The sequence below is a fragment of the Phodopus roborovskii genome, unplaced genomic scaffold (genome assembly GCF_943737965.1).
Source record: "Phodopus roborovskii unplaced genomic scaffold, PHOROB, whole genome shotgun sequence".
Taxonomy (NCBI): domain Eukaryota; kingdom Metazoa; phylum Chordata; class Mammalia; order Rodentia; family Cricetidae; genus Phodopus; species Phodopus roborovskii.
The window spans coordinates 12,443,319-12,458,572 of record NW_026126515.1 but is presented as its reverse complement, the minus strand read 5'-3'; positions in this window follow the sequence as shown (position 1 = coordinate 12,458,572).

Sequence of the window (15,254 nt, the reverse complement as noted above, 5' to 3'; positions counted from 1 at the left end):
TTTCATTTTGTAAGTTCTTTTGTTTTAGAGAATCCTGACTGATACAAGTATAAAAGTTGCTTCTGTTTCTCTTTATTTAATACTGTATAGCATATCTTCCCCTCTTTTACTTCCTATCTCATTATCACTGACCACAATGGATTTCTTTTATAGAGAGCTCATTTTTAAGTTATGTTTATTTTAACCCATTTGTTATTCTTTGCTATGAGTATTCAATCCATCTGCATCCAATATTACATATGCTGTAGGACATAAATCTGCTGTAAACTATTTTTTATTACCTGGAATGACTTTTTAAACTTTATTTTTCATCATTGCTTTCTTTTGAGTTTAGTAGATATTTTCTATCATATGATTTTCATTATTTTTCCCATTATATTTTTGAATTTTTTTTCCAGTAGTGTGCTTGGTAATTACTGTTAGCATCCTAAATTAGCACTATAGTTAGAATTACTACAAGTTAAGTTTTAGTAGTATACAAGGTCCCTCATAGAAGGGGAAAGAGTTAAGATCTCTTGAGCATATTGGGAGTGAGGGGGCAGTGAGTGGAAAGCCAGCTAGGAAAAAGAGAAGGGGGGGGGAGAGGAAAACACATGAGACTAGGAAGATTGAGTCAAGGGAAGAATAGGTGGGAGAAAAAAAAATGTGTGTGTGTGTGTGTGTGTGTGTGTGTGTGTGAGAGAGAGAGAGAGAGAGAGAGAGAGAGAGAGAGAGAGCATAAAGGGGAGCCATTATAGATTTCAAGAGAAAACTGACTCTAGAGAAATGTCCAGAGACCTACAAGACTGACCCCAACTAACAATTTGAGCAACAGTGGAAAGGCTACCATAAATGGCCTTCCCTGATCATGAGATTGATGACTAACTTATCCACCATCATAGAGCCCTTATCTAGTACCTGATGGAAACAGAAGCAGACACCCACAACTAAACACTGAGCTGAACTGGAATCCATATTCAGAGAGGGAGGACAAGAATAGGCTACAGAAACCACAGAGACAGCTAACCTGAACAAGGAGGAGATAATAGGCCCTCCTTGTTCTGACAGCTGGGAATCCAGCATTGAGCCGAATAAGACCCCCTGATCATGGGTCTCAGAAGGCCTGGGCTGTCTAAGGTGCCTCTGACAGTGGGACTAGAATGTATCTCTGGTGCACAAAAGACTGGGAACACAAATGGATTAGATTAAGGTATTCCCTTAATCTAGAGGCAGGAGGGAGGGCCTAGACCCTACTCCAAATGACTTGACAGATTTAGATGACCCCTCCTGGAAGGTATCACCCTATTTGTGGAGTTGGGGTAATAGGATGGGAGGGTAGTCGTGGGGGCATGGGAGGGTGGGAAAGAGGGAAGATGAGGAAACTGGAATCAATATGTAAAATAAGAAAAATAAATTTAAAAAAATGATTTCAACCTTGTATACTCAGGAATTGTGAATAAATCTACTTCTATATTCATTCAGGTTGGTGTTAACATTTAGACTTTTGCATTTGTAGGAGTAACCCATCTTTGTTGGTCATTCAGGAGTTATGTTGAGCCCCCTGTGAGAGGCATGTTTTGTATCATATGGAACTTTTTAGCCCCAAGTCAACTGTTGTCCCTCAAATCTTTCCTGTGATTGATTCTCCCTGTGTTCCCTCTCTTCCAGTGACCCAAGAAGATAAAATGTCTTACAATTTTAAGGAAGATTATATTTACTTCTTTTCTTTTTGTCAAATAAGGAATGCAACATAATCAAATGAGTGCCATCACTATAGGAAGTCCTGCTCATAGAGGAAAGGAAATATGAACCTTAAAAATGGCTAAAGATATTTCTGCTATCTTTAGTATTTTGTCTACCGTAGAATCATTAAATTACATTCATAGATACTACATAAGTCATCTTTTTTTTCTCAAATCTACCTGACAACTCTATTTTTTTTACTTTGCTTCTGTCTATAATTCTGTAGCTAGAACTTCTAGCCCTGCTCCAATTTACTGTAATTCAGATATAAAGTACAGACCAATCAACAATTTAACACTATGGATGGGCAAAATGTCTCAGTGCATAAGAGGCCTTTGCTGTACAAGCTATAAAACTTAACCTGAAACCCATGGTCAAGCGAGGGAACTCACTCTCAAAAGTTGTTCTTGGGCCTTCCCACATATAACTCTCTTTCTCCCTCTCTCCCTCCCTCTCTCTCTCTCTCCTTCTCCCTCTCCCTCTCTCCTTCTCTCATCTCTCCCTCTCTCTCTCTCTCTCTCTCTTTCTCTCTCTCTCTCTCTCTCTCTCTGTGTGTTTAACTCTTTCTATCCCTGTGTGTGTGATTCGCTGTTTCTCTTTCTTTCCCCATCTCTGTGTGTTTTACTCTTTTTATCCCTATCACTCTCCTTCTATTCTTGAGTGTATCTCTCTCTCTCCCCTTCTTCTGTGTGTGACATAATAATAATAATAGCAATAATACTAAAAAATATTAATACTTAAAAAATTTAATCCTCAACATTAAGTACCTTTCAATCAATAGCTCCATTATCACTAAACTCAGCTTCTGCCTCTTTCACATCAGTGTTCTAGTCACCATGAATGTGTTTTTAGAGGTGACACTTTTTATTTTAATGTTCTAGAACTCTGGGACCAGTCACTCATAGGAGGAGCCCACCTCTCAAAGTTCAATCCTGTAATAGACTCTCTCCAGTGTTTCTATGGTGGCCCCACTATGATAGTTTTACAGAAGAGATTCAGAATTCAAATACAGTATCTTATCACCATCACTTTGACTGCGAGTAAGACAGTACTTGTCTCTGATCTCCCATTTCCAAACCTTCTCTTCTTTGGCTCTTTGCTTTTCAGATAGAAATTCTGTTGGTAAAGAAATGTCACAATCAATTTGGTCTTTTAAGAATTGATCAACATCAATACATTTATGCATGACTTGAAATTATTATGTTCCTCTTCCCCAAAAACAGTTCTTTAAATGTGGGGAAAATCTTTATCTTATGAAATAACACTAATAACCGCAGTTGAAATGCAATATATACAATACCAAAAAAATTAAATGTGTTTTTATAGAAAATACAGTAATATGTCCCCACAAGAAACATAGACATGCAACCTGCTTAGTAACAGAATTTCCTAAGCATATGAACTTAATTCCTATTGAAAGCCCACACAGAGTATACCCTCACTAAGATGTGTGATTCCTGCCTTTCTCACCTTAAGAATTCCTTGGAATCATGGAACATATCTTTGAAGAATTCTGAACTTCCTATTTCTAGTACTAGACATGATCTTCTTTGTTTCTAACATTAAGCTTAGATTCCAAATTAATAAAATTCCAAAAGAATTACTTACTATTAAAAACTAATAGCAGTTCACTTAAACTTTTCTGTTTACACTATTTGGAAAGGTGATTAATTTTTAATTTTGCAGTACCATGACTTTACTTTTTTTCCTTATCCTTTATATGATAGAGTAAATTATTGTATCTCTGTGCTGGATAGAATTATGTCAACCAGATACAAACTAGAGTCATTTTGGAAGAGGGAACCTCAGTTCAGAAAGTACTCTCACCAGACTGGCCTAGGGGAAGCCCATTATGCATCTTCCTAATTGATGATTGGTGCAGAAGAACTCATCTCACTGTGGGTAGTAGCATCCCTGGAATGGTGGTTCTGCCTGCTTGATAGCACTAATATAAACAGCCTGGGCATGCCATTTAGAGAAAGAGAATAAATAGTGTTCTTGCATGGCCTCAGCATCAATTACTGTTTTGACTTCTGGCATTGATTTCCCTGAGTGATGAACTTCCAAGTTGTAAGATGAAATAAACCCTTTCTTCCCTAAGTTGATTTTAGCCATGGTGTTTTATCACAACAACAGAAACCTTAAGAAAATATTCTCATCTCATCACCTATATCCAAGTTACTCTTTCAAATTTTCTCTCTACATTCAATGTTTCAAAAACTGTTTATTCTAACGTTTTAAACAATTGAACTGTAAGCTAAAGTGGGGTTGTGTAATTACTATGAATAAACACATAAAAGAAATAATAAAATAAAATTACAAAAAAGAAACCTTAGTACAACCAACACAGTGTGTTTCTACATTAAGACACAAGTTTGTTTTGGAGACTAGTTTACTAGGGACTTGAGTTTGTAGATACTTAAGAACCTTTTCAGGATTCACTCAGTTCAAAGTCAATAAACCAGGACAGATTTCAAGATCAAAATTATGTACACTGCATGGGCATCCACAATCACTACATAGTATAAACCATGACATGAAATGAGAAATAAAGTCACTTTGTTCTATTAAAGCATGCTGTCTAGTAATTGCATGAGCATGAACTTCTCAAAACCTTTCCCCAAGACCGCCATTACTTTCTCCTGTATCCTGTACCTTCCTCTAAGGTAAAGTGATTTATTACTATGATTATCCCTTCAGTTTAGCATTTATGTAGTCCTCTAATAATTTCTCAACTATAATATTTCCCATCTATTTAAAGATTAATAGATGGTTTTCACTCCTTTAAGCCACATGTAATTTTAGATCTATGTTAGTAATTTAATAACTATTCTATGAAAATATATTAAAGTGGCTTCTCTCAGACAGTGAAGAATGTATTTATTTGCTTGTGTATTGCAAATACGTTTAGTGTGACTGGCCTTTAGACTATAATCATTTCTGAGGTCATAAAACAAAACCAAAACATCCATATCTCCTTGTGTGAGTCATATGCAACTAGTTTCTTGGAATCTGAAGAGAGAAAATGAGGATTCTGATGCTATAGATTTGAAATTATTTTGGAACTAGTAATAGAAACTATTACAAAGTTATCTGTAGCTGAATGGCTACCTTACCAATGTCCATCCATACAGGCTAGTTCCTTAGGGAAAAAATAAAGTCAACATACCTATGAAGAAGTATATTTATATGTACTGGAACAACAAGAGTCACATATATATTAATTAAATGGCACAGCCAAATGTATACAATACAGTGGTAAATTTATAACAATCAAATTAAGCTCAACCATAAAAACCTACAACTATGAACATATAAAACCTGATGAATAGATTATCATATATAGTATGTATTTTTTTCAGTCAAATATAGGTGAAAATAAATCACAGCCATAAACACTATTGGGCCTTTCCACTTATAATGGCATCCTATAGATCAGTTTTTAAGGACACATACTCTTTTTAAATAGGACCAGAATTTAGTCCTCCAGCATCCACTTCAGGTGTCTCACAATCACCTGTAACTCCACAACCAGAGAATCCATACTCTCTGTGGCCTATGTGAGCATTTGCAAATGCACAAACATGCACTCACATACAGATAAATAAAGGCTTAAGATGACTCTTACCACACTAAAGTTTCTGATGTATATAAATATTACTAAAATCATACTTAAATATATGTCCATTTGAAAGAAGATGGAGAATAGGCTTAACATTTACACTTTCTCTTCTTCAGCTTCATGAATGACTATGACCAGCACAGTAATACAAAAAAGTAAAAATATTTATGATTACAAAAATGTAGGTGATTATATTTCATACTTTTGTATGAAGTGTACAATTTACAAAGAAGTTATCAGAAATAATCAGGAAATTAAAATGATTGAAAGTTATGGGCACCCAAAATTAACTGTGTATTTATGCACAGGTGGCAAATATTTATTGAATAAAAATTATATTTAAAAATAATATAAAATTTGCAATAGATTGAAAACTAAAACACTTCAGGACTAATATAACATGTGCAAGTATTGAACTGTAACAATGATAAAGCATTGCCAAAGAAAGGAAAAGAAAATCTAATTGACAGAAAACTAACTTGTTTTTGGACAAAATGAATAAATATTAGTAAGACACTGATATATTAATTATCCCTAAATTGGTCTATAGATACATAACAATTCTATTCCTAAAGCTACCATCAGGGTTTCAGGAATTCAAATCATCAGTGTTGGTAGCAAACACCTTTATGCAGAGAGACATGTCACTGGCTTACAATTACAAATGGTACTGTACTGTATTGAGTAAGGAAAAAAGTAGGAACAGTTCTGTTTCATTGTAGACCTTTCTGTTCAATACTGGACTGCAAGTTCTAGCCTAACAGTTAGGCCAAAGAAAGAAAAAAAAAACCACATAAATAGAAAGGGAAGGTATAAGTTCATCTTTATTCATTAATTACTAATTCTATTTATGGAAAAAGATAAAATGTATGGCCAAGTGATTTATTGAAAGACAAATAAATTTTTAGGAAATAAAAACAACATGCAAAATTTAGAAGCACATCTTACTCAAAAATTAAACAAGTGTAAGAGAAATAATAAAATCAATTCCATTCAAAAAGTGTCAGATATAAATACTAACAAGGAAAAATAGTTATATAAATAATCAAATATTTTAATGAAATTTCATCAATGGATTAAAAGATAAAGAAAGTGTGATTCACTTGAACTCTAAAACTTTAGTTAGTGACAAAGAAAAGAAGCAATGTAGCCCAGGCCCAGAAAGGTAAATACTCCATGTTTTCTTTCATCTGTGGACTACAGCCTCATAACCAAAACAAAGAGTGTATAGAAAAATCATGTGGAAGCTTACAATTTTGTAAGCCAATTATAATAAACCTAGCAGAAATAAAAGGAGACAGAAAGGAAATATTTGTATGGATAATGCTACTCCTAAAACAAAATTTTCTTATGAGCTTTATTCAGGGATGACCCTAAAATTATACAAGGTCCCGACATTTCTCTTGGTTGTCTAAGTCACTGTTGTTAAAGACACCAATCACCTCAATTCTGAAATACAGAAAACTCAAGCTGAACCAGAGAGGAAATTTTCCCCTGATGTTGCTGGGGAAGTAAATTCATAAATGGCAGTATGTAGCTGTGAACCCCATAAACTACAATGCCAACACACCAATGCAATACTGTCATGACTGTTGTGGTGGTAACCAGCTACTCTGATTGTATTTAAGTCATGCTCTAAAAGAGGGAATACACTGAGTTTATATAAATGAAAATAAATGTTTTTCATGGACATTTAAGGTTGTTTCAAGTTTTGAAACCACTAAGTTAATGTAATAATCAACTTGGTCTTCATATTTAAAATTAATTTGCCTTTTGCTTATGTGGTTCTAGATTAAATGTGTCTCCTTTTTCAACAGAGGTTGTATTAATTGTTTGGAACAAAGGACTTGCTGAATAATTGTTATGTCTCTAAAAGCACGTTAAGTACTCAGTGAGTATTTCTTTAAAGGACTAAGAAAACCTAAGTCATTTAATATCAGAAGTAATTTTTATAAAATGGAAAATCTTTCCTCATGATTTAAAGGAACAAAATTGCAAAAACTAAAAAAAATCTACTCTTATTACAATTTTTTTTGCTGCCTAGTCACCCCAATCCTGTTTATCACTGTTTTTTAAAGAATGCCTACATGCCTACATACTCCATAATTGCAGTAAGGCATAAAGATACCCATGGCAACACTGATAGATGCATGTGTCATATGACTTGAAGCCTGAGATGCATGTACCTGAGGTACAGATTAATCAGCCTCTGAGCATGAGCTGCTGTGACTTCTGATTAATTATGCTGATGATGAATGCAGGTTTAATCATTTTACCTGATCGATGTAAGGAGCTTACAAATGACAGTCACCATATCATTTCTTAATAAACTGCTTTCAAGACAGTTTACTGTAGAAACTTCAGAAAGTTGATGTTGCAGAAAAAAAAATACATAATTTTCCACGTGTCACTTTACATTTCTGTTAATTTACTTTAAAGTATATTCTCTGATCCAAAAATTTTATCTATGTCAATGTAACAATTTACAAGGTATCTCATTGTCTGCGAGTCTGTCTGTCTCATCCTGGAATTAGAAAATAAAATTACGAAGGTTAATAGAATTCATAATTGGGTTTATAATGTTAGAGTAGGACTCCTTAGGCTAGGAAACCATCAACTCATAGTTAAAATTACCTGTCAAAAAATAAAGAGGAAGAAAGAGAAGTACAAATTGGTTCTTTTGCCCTCATGAGGGGGATGTTAGATTGATTTACACAAGGAAAAATTAAGCTATAATTGGTTACTTCTCTGTATATAAAGATTGGATACATAATTAATATGCTCCTTCTATACAGTTCAGTAGGTGTAATCCCCAAAGAGAAAACACACAGTATGTGCATGAGTGAGATTAACAAATTAGTAACAAACCTAGTAGTACTCTTCATCCTTCCCTCCCTCCATTTTCTGTAACTGCAGTACGTACATCAATTGCAGCACTTGTCATACCATGATAATTTCTACAAGTTACATCTGTGCATCACTCATTTGTTTAAAAGTATTGATTGCCTAGAAAGCTTTCCATTATACCTTATTTAACATTGTCCTTCATGACAATGGAACAGGAAGTAGATTGTGTTTATGTCCCATTAAAGAAGGAAATGTGGAACACTGTGAAAAGGCCAAACCTAGGAATAATAGGCTTAGAGGAAGGTGAGGAAGCCCAGCTCAAAGGTGCTGAAAACATATTCAACAAAATCATCAAGGAAAACTTTCCCAATCTGAAGAAAGACATGCCCATGAAAGTACAAGAAGCATACCGGACACCAAATAGGCTGGACCAAAGAAAAAAGACCCCTCGACCTATAATAATCAAAACACCTAACATACAGAATAAAGAAAGAATATTAAGAGCAGCGAAGGAAAAAGGACAGGTAACATATAAAGGCAGCCTATCACAATTACACCAGACAAGTCCCCCAGAGCACATGGTAAGTGTGTGTGGGGGGGGCAGTGAATGGAGAGAGAAGTAGGAGAAAGAGAAGGAGAGGAAAGGAAAGCACATGTGACTAGGGAGATTGAGTCAGGGTCAGAATAGAAGACTGGAGAGAGAGAGAGAAAGAGAGAGAGAGAGAGAGAGAGAGAGAGAGAGAGAACATAAAAGAGGGAGCCATTATTGGTTTGAAGATAAAACTGAACCTAAAGACAGGTCTAGAGACCTACAAGACTGCCGCCAACTAACAATTTGAGCAACCATGGAAAGGCTACCATAAATGTCCTTCCTGGATAGTGAGATCAACAACTAACTTATTCACCATCATGGAGCCCTCATCTAGTACCTGTTGGAAACAGAAGCAAACACCCATAAACACTGAGTGGAACTAGAATCCAGATGCAGAGGGAGAAGACAAGACAATGTGGCAGAAACACATAGAGACAGCTGACCTGAACAAGGAGGAACTAACAAGGAGGAACTATCTGGGAATCCAGCATGGGACTGACTCAGGCCCCCCTGAATATGGGTCTCAGCCAGAAGGACTGAGCAGTCTAAGGGACCTCAGACAGTGGAGCCAGGATGTATTCCTGGTGCACAAAAAGACCTTGTGGACACATCCCCCATGGAGGGATACTGCCTTAACCTAGAGACTGGAGAGAAGTCCTGGTCCCTACTTCAAATGACTTGACAAATCTACATGACCCCACCTGGATGACATTACCCTACATGTGGAAATTGGGTTGGGGGATGGGAGAGGATGGTGGTCAGGGTGCATGTGAAGGGGCAGAGTGAGTAAGAGGGAGGGAGGGTAAGCGGGAGAGGGAACTGGGATCAACATGAAAAATAAAAAAATTAATTAATTAATTAATTTAAAACAAGAATGAAAAAGATAGAGACTTCCTCTTGGAATAGGTTAGACCAAAACAAGCCAAATTTTGAATTCTCCACTATGGTCTTTTTTCTTTATTGCTTAGGAAGAACTTTTGGTTATTTTTGTGTTGCCTGTCTGTTTGGTTTGCTTGCTTCTGACATCTGTCTTTGTTGTTGTCTCTAACAAATGGCTCTGCTCTATGTTGATCAAATAGCATAGAAAACATGGTATGAGAAAGGAATGAGGAATAGTTTTTAACAGAAATATTTAACACAATTTTACAAGGGAATAAGTTATCTTACTGACCCTAGCAACCTAGAATGGAACTCAAAACTGAAAGATTACCACAAACACATACAATGACACTCATGGTCAGGTGTATGGAAGGGTATATATCTTAATATTAAATCTATGCAATTATCTTTGGTTGTAAGAGCCAGTACCATAAGAAATCCAGGCTGGGTGGTGGTGGCATACTCCTTTAATCCCTTCACTCGGGAGGCAGAAGCTGGTGGATCTATGTGAGTTCTAGGCCAGCCTGGTCTACACAGTGAGTGCCAGGACAGGCTCCAAAGCTACACAGAGAAACCCTGTCTTGAAAAACAGAAGAAAAAAAAAAACAAAAACAAAAACAAACCCAAGAAATCCAGGTATAAGAGGTAATCCTAAAGTAGTTGTGGTTTGCATTTCCCTGATGGCTTAGGATGTTGACATCTCTTTAAGTGTTTCTGAGCCATTTGAGAATTCTCTGTTTAGATCTATACCCATTTTACAGATAAGTGCCTTATCCTGTCATCATCAGAGAGGTTTCTTCCATCAGCAAATGGTAACAGATTCAGAGAACCTCAGCCAGACATTACTTGCAGAGTGTCTAATAGATCTCTATCAAATCCCTCATCTTAGAATTTAGGGAATCCTGCAATAGAGGAAGTAGAAGAGCTGGAGGGGATGGAGAATAGCAGGATTACAACAACTTCTTAATCAACTAAGAAAAGTATATGTGAGCTCACTGAGACTGAGACACTAAGCACAGAGCCTATATGGGTCTATACCAGGTCCTCTGCATATATTTTATACCCATTACCTTAGTATTTTTATGGAACTCCTGACTGTGAGACCAAGTGAATCTCTGAATCTTGTGCCTGCTCTTGGGATCCTTTTCTTTCTGTTGGGTTGCCAAGTTCAACTTCTATATAATAGTTTTTCCTCATCTTATTATATTTTAATTTATGAAATTTTTATTGCTCCAAGCCTGTTCTTTCCCAATGTGAGGCAGTAAGGTAGTGGATCCAAGGGGAGGGTATATGGAAAGGAATTGAGAGGAGTAGAAGGAGGGAGTTAGGAGAAAGGGAAGAAGAGGAGAACATGTATGACTAGGAAGATTGAGTTGGGGAACAAATAGAGTAGAGAGAAAGACAGAGAAAGAGAGAGCAAGAGAGAGAGAGAGAGAGAGACAGACAGAGAGAGAGAGAGAGAGAGAGAGAAGAGAGAGATACCATAATAGATATCATAATAGAGGGAGTCATTATTGGTTTGAAGAGAAAACTGACTCACAAGGATGACTCCAACTAACAATCTGAGCAACAGTGGAAAGACTATCTTAAATACCCTTCCCTGATAGTGAGATTGACAACTAACTTATATGCTATCATAGAGCCCTTATCTAGTAGATGATGTAAACAGAAGCAACACCACAGCTAAACACTGAGCCAAAGGGAGTAGTGATAGGAAAAGTGGTCAAGACCAGGCTACAGAAACCCATAGACACTGTTGACATGAACTAGGGGGGATCTCATGGACCCCCAGACTGATAGCTTGGAAACCAGCATTGTACCAACTCAGATCACCTGAACATGGTTCTCAGTTAGAAGGCCTGGACAGTCTAAGGGACCTTTGACAGTGGAACCAGGATTTTGGGAGCACATTGCCCATGTAAGGATACTCCCTTAGCCTAGAGGCCGGAGGCATGGCCTAGTCCCTATTTCAAATGACTTGATGATTCCTCCTAGAACGCATCACCCTTCCTGTGGAGTGAGTAGGGGAGAATGGGATGGGCCGGGGCCAGGGGACATGGGAGGGAGGGAGAGGGAACTGAGATCAATATGTAAAATAAGAAAAAATTATATATATATGAAATCCAAAGTGTATGGCTTAAATAAGAATGCCCCCCATAGGCTCATATATTGAATCTATGGACCCCAGTTGGTGGAAATCTTTGGAAAGTATTGGAATTTGTGGCTTAGATGAAAGAAAAGTATCATTGTCCATGGACTTTGAGGTTTCAAAACCCACACCAGGCCCAGTCTCATTATGCCTGCTGCCTATAGATCAGCTACTGCTCAAACACTATGCCTATATACTTCCATGATGATGAGCATAGACTAACCCTCTAAAACTGTAAGCACTCCAGCAATTAAAAGCTTTCTTTTATAAAACTTGTCTTGGTTGTAGCACTTCTTCATTGCCACAGAACAGTAACTAAGACAAAAGTATATAAAATTGTTTTTTTTTTCTTAAAGGCATGTTAAATTTAAAAGGTCAGTGTACAAAGTAAGATGTCAGATCCTAAATGATCTTAAGACATATTGTTATTATCTTGCCCTCAAGGTCTGATCAAAGCTCGGTGTCTTGGAAGGCAAGAGATATTTTGAGAAAAGGATACTACCATAGTAGATATTAAATAAATCATAATGTCTTTCTAATACATAGCAACAATTTGTCTTTTATGATCCACCAACCCCTTTCTAACAGAAAGTAAACTATTTTAATATATTGCCCTCCTCATCCAGAAACAGGGTTCTTACAAAGCCATTCCCTGAAGTGAGTGGACAGACTCTGATTAGCATCACTCATAACATCAGAGTGCTTTCCAAAAAGGAGGCTCATTTGTACACTGAATCTTCATGAAAGTTACTTACAAATCCTCTGCTGCCTTATGTCCCCAGAGTATCTTACTCTTCTTGCATGGCATTAGGAAAGGCTTTATAACATTGCTGAGTATATCTGGCAAAGCTTGCGATTAGACTCAGCAGTTGCCAATACCACCTTTGCTGAAATCTAAAATGAAATTGTTTCCATGCCAAGGTTTATTGTCCTCCTATTATTTATGCATGCCTACTCCAACCATGGTGAAGTACTTACAGTCACTGCTACCAGGTATAAGCCACCATACAGTAATGTTACCTTCCAGAGCAACATAACCAGTGGTGGAGCTGTTTTTGAAATGTAAAAGGAGGTATAGAATTTTAGGCTGAAAAACACCTAAAAAATTACAGTCTTAGTAGAATCACTTCTATGACTTCAATTGTCATGATCCTTCTCCCATTTCTTCTTCATCTCTCTCTCTCTTGGTTTTACTTCCCCCCTCTGTCCAAAAGAGATAATGTCTACCTTGTAGAGTTGAAGCGGCTGGGGAAGTGAGATTAAGTATATAATATATCTAGGAAACAATTTGTTTATTATGCTCTGATAAAAGTTAAACATATTCAACTACTCCTTATCATATTAAATGAGTAAACTGTAGTTAACTAAAAATGCTGAGAGAGATTTTGTAGCCCCTGAAGCTCTAGGGTTCACAATTCTCCAGGACTGGACCAATTCCATCTCAAATGACCTTAATTCAAGGCCGGATATGAAATGGGAGCTTGATCATTTCTCCCAAGTAGGCTTAACTCTGATAGACTTTGAATGATCTTGTAAGTAGCTTCTCTTTTAGCCTTTCTCACATTACATGGCAAAAACAGCATTGAAAGATAGTCCTGACATTAATGTTTGTGAGATTCAGATCAAGAGAATAAGTGGTGACCCATATACCTCATAACTAATGTTTTAAAGTTACAAATCAAGTGAACAGGCTGGTAATTAAATAATACAAACATAGCAGATGGGAAAGCTGGTTGGTATTTTCTGTTCTTTAATATTTTAAATGTCCCTGATGGAGCATGGTGATGAAGACTGAGCTGTCTCTAGGATTTGTGTACCTCTGCTTAGGTATTTATCATGAGGAACCTAAAAGGAGCTTCATCAAGAAAGTGGGAAATGGCTGATTTAATATGCCTCCAAATGGAAGGACCAGGGAAGTGTCGTGTATGGTCCCTCAACACTGGGAAAGATGTGAAATGGGTGGGGCAAGATGGAGTGAGTATGGTTTAGAAGTAGTTTTAAAACTGTCACTAGGAGCAGTTACCTTCTCTGCTCTATGCTTCTATGGTTTCAGCTAGGATGATACTTGAAAGGGACTCTCAGAAAGGCTCTTCTCAATTGAAACTGAAAATAAGATACTTGGGTATGCTTTCAGTAACAAAAAAGAGAACTATACTTTATCCAGAGGATCAGAATCAGTACATTATAAATGATGACAACTTAAGATCACAGATACAATATCTGATAAGCAGCTCCTGATGGTCTTTGACAGATATTATTTTGCATATACTGACACTTTATCTCTTTTCCCCTTCTTTTATTTTCTAATTTTTTTCATATGCACTATTGTCTTACTACACAGAACTGGTTCTGTGATTTTGCCTTTTCTTGAAAAACTTAAGATAAAACTAATACATTTTGGCAGCAAAAAAATAAAGTTAAGGAATGAGATTCTTTAAGTGTCTTAGGCTATGTAATGAGGAGACGCTCCTGATTCTTATGTGTACAGAGAACCTGCCAGGTCTCTAGAACACATTGTTGAATCTATAAATGTTACCATGCCATTCATTACCCTGAAGAAACTGACAGGTGTAAAGATGGCATAAAGAAAAAAGGCAGAAAATGTAGGCTACAGAGCACCATCTAAGAACTTAAAATACTAAAAATAATATAAATTTGGTTTCAGTGATTTCCTACCTTCTTGTAAATTTCTAAGAATTGTAGCTACCACAAAGCAGAGAGACCAGGCAAAGACTTTCCCTCCACAGAAGAGAAAAAAGAAATCTTTGAGTTGCTCTTTGGGGAAAATAGCTGGGTTAAATGAGACCAACTGCTTTGCATGTTTGATTTGAAGCAGATCTGACAATGACACACCAAGGAGGTGTCTGCCTTGTTAGCAACCTGCTACGGCTGAGCAAGAGGCTAGAGGCATAGGAATTTGCAACAGAGAGCCAGCCTCAATAGGACTCATTTCAGATTGTTATTTATGACTCGTAGGCTATTTGTTGTAGGAAGACTGACTTGGATTACAAATGTCCCTGAACCTGATTTCAGCTGGATGGATTTACCCCTTAAGTTAGCACAGACAAGCATGAAGATTTGAAGGAAAACTGATGAGAAGGATAGCAAATTCTCTACTGAGATAAATTCTCTCTCCCATGAGGCTGTCCCAATGGCATATGTTCTGAAGGATATTTTTGATATGTTAATCCACTTGAGATGGAAACTTTTGTTGGGGGAGGGTCTATTTATCACAAATTGGATTCTTCCCTATTACTGTATCAATGGCCACCTCAGATAGTCCCTTGAGAAGTGGGAGATGTGACATCTTTCCAAACATTGCACTGAAAATCAATTCCAGGCGTTACAAAAACCAGATACATTTTTAAAATAAGGCAAAGAAAAAGTAAATAGCCATCATTTCCAGAATCCTAAAATATTAGGAGTGTTTGGACTTGAAGGTA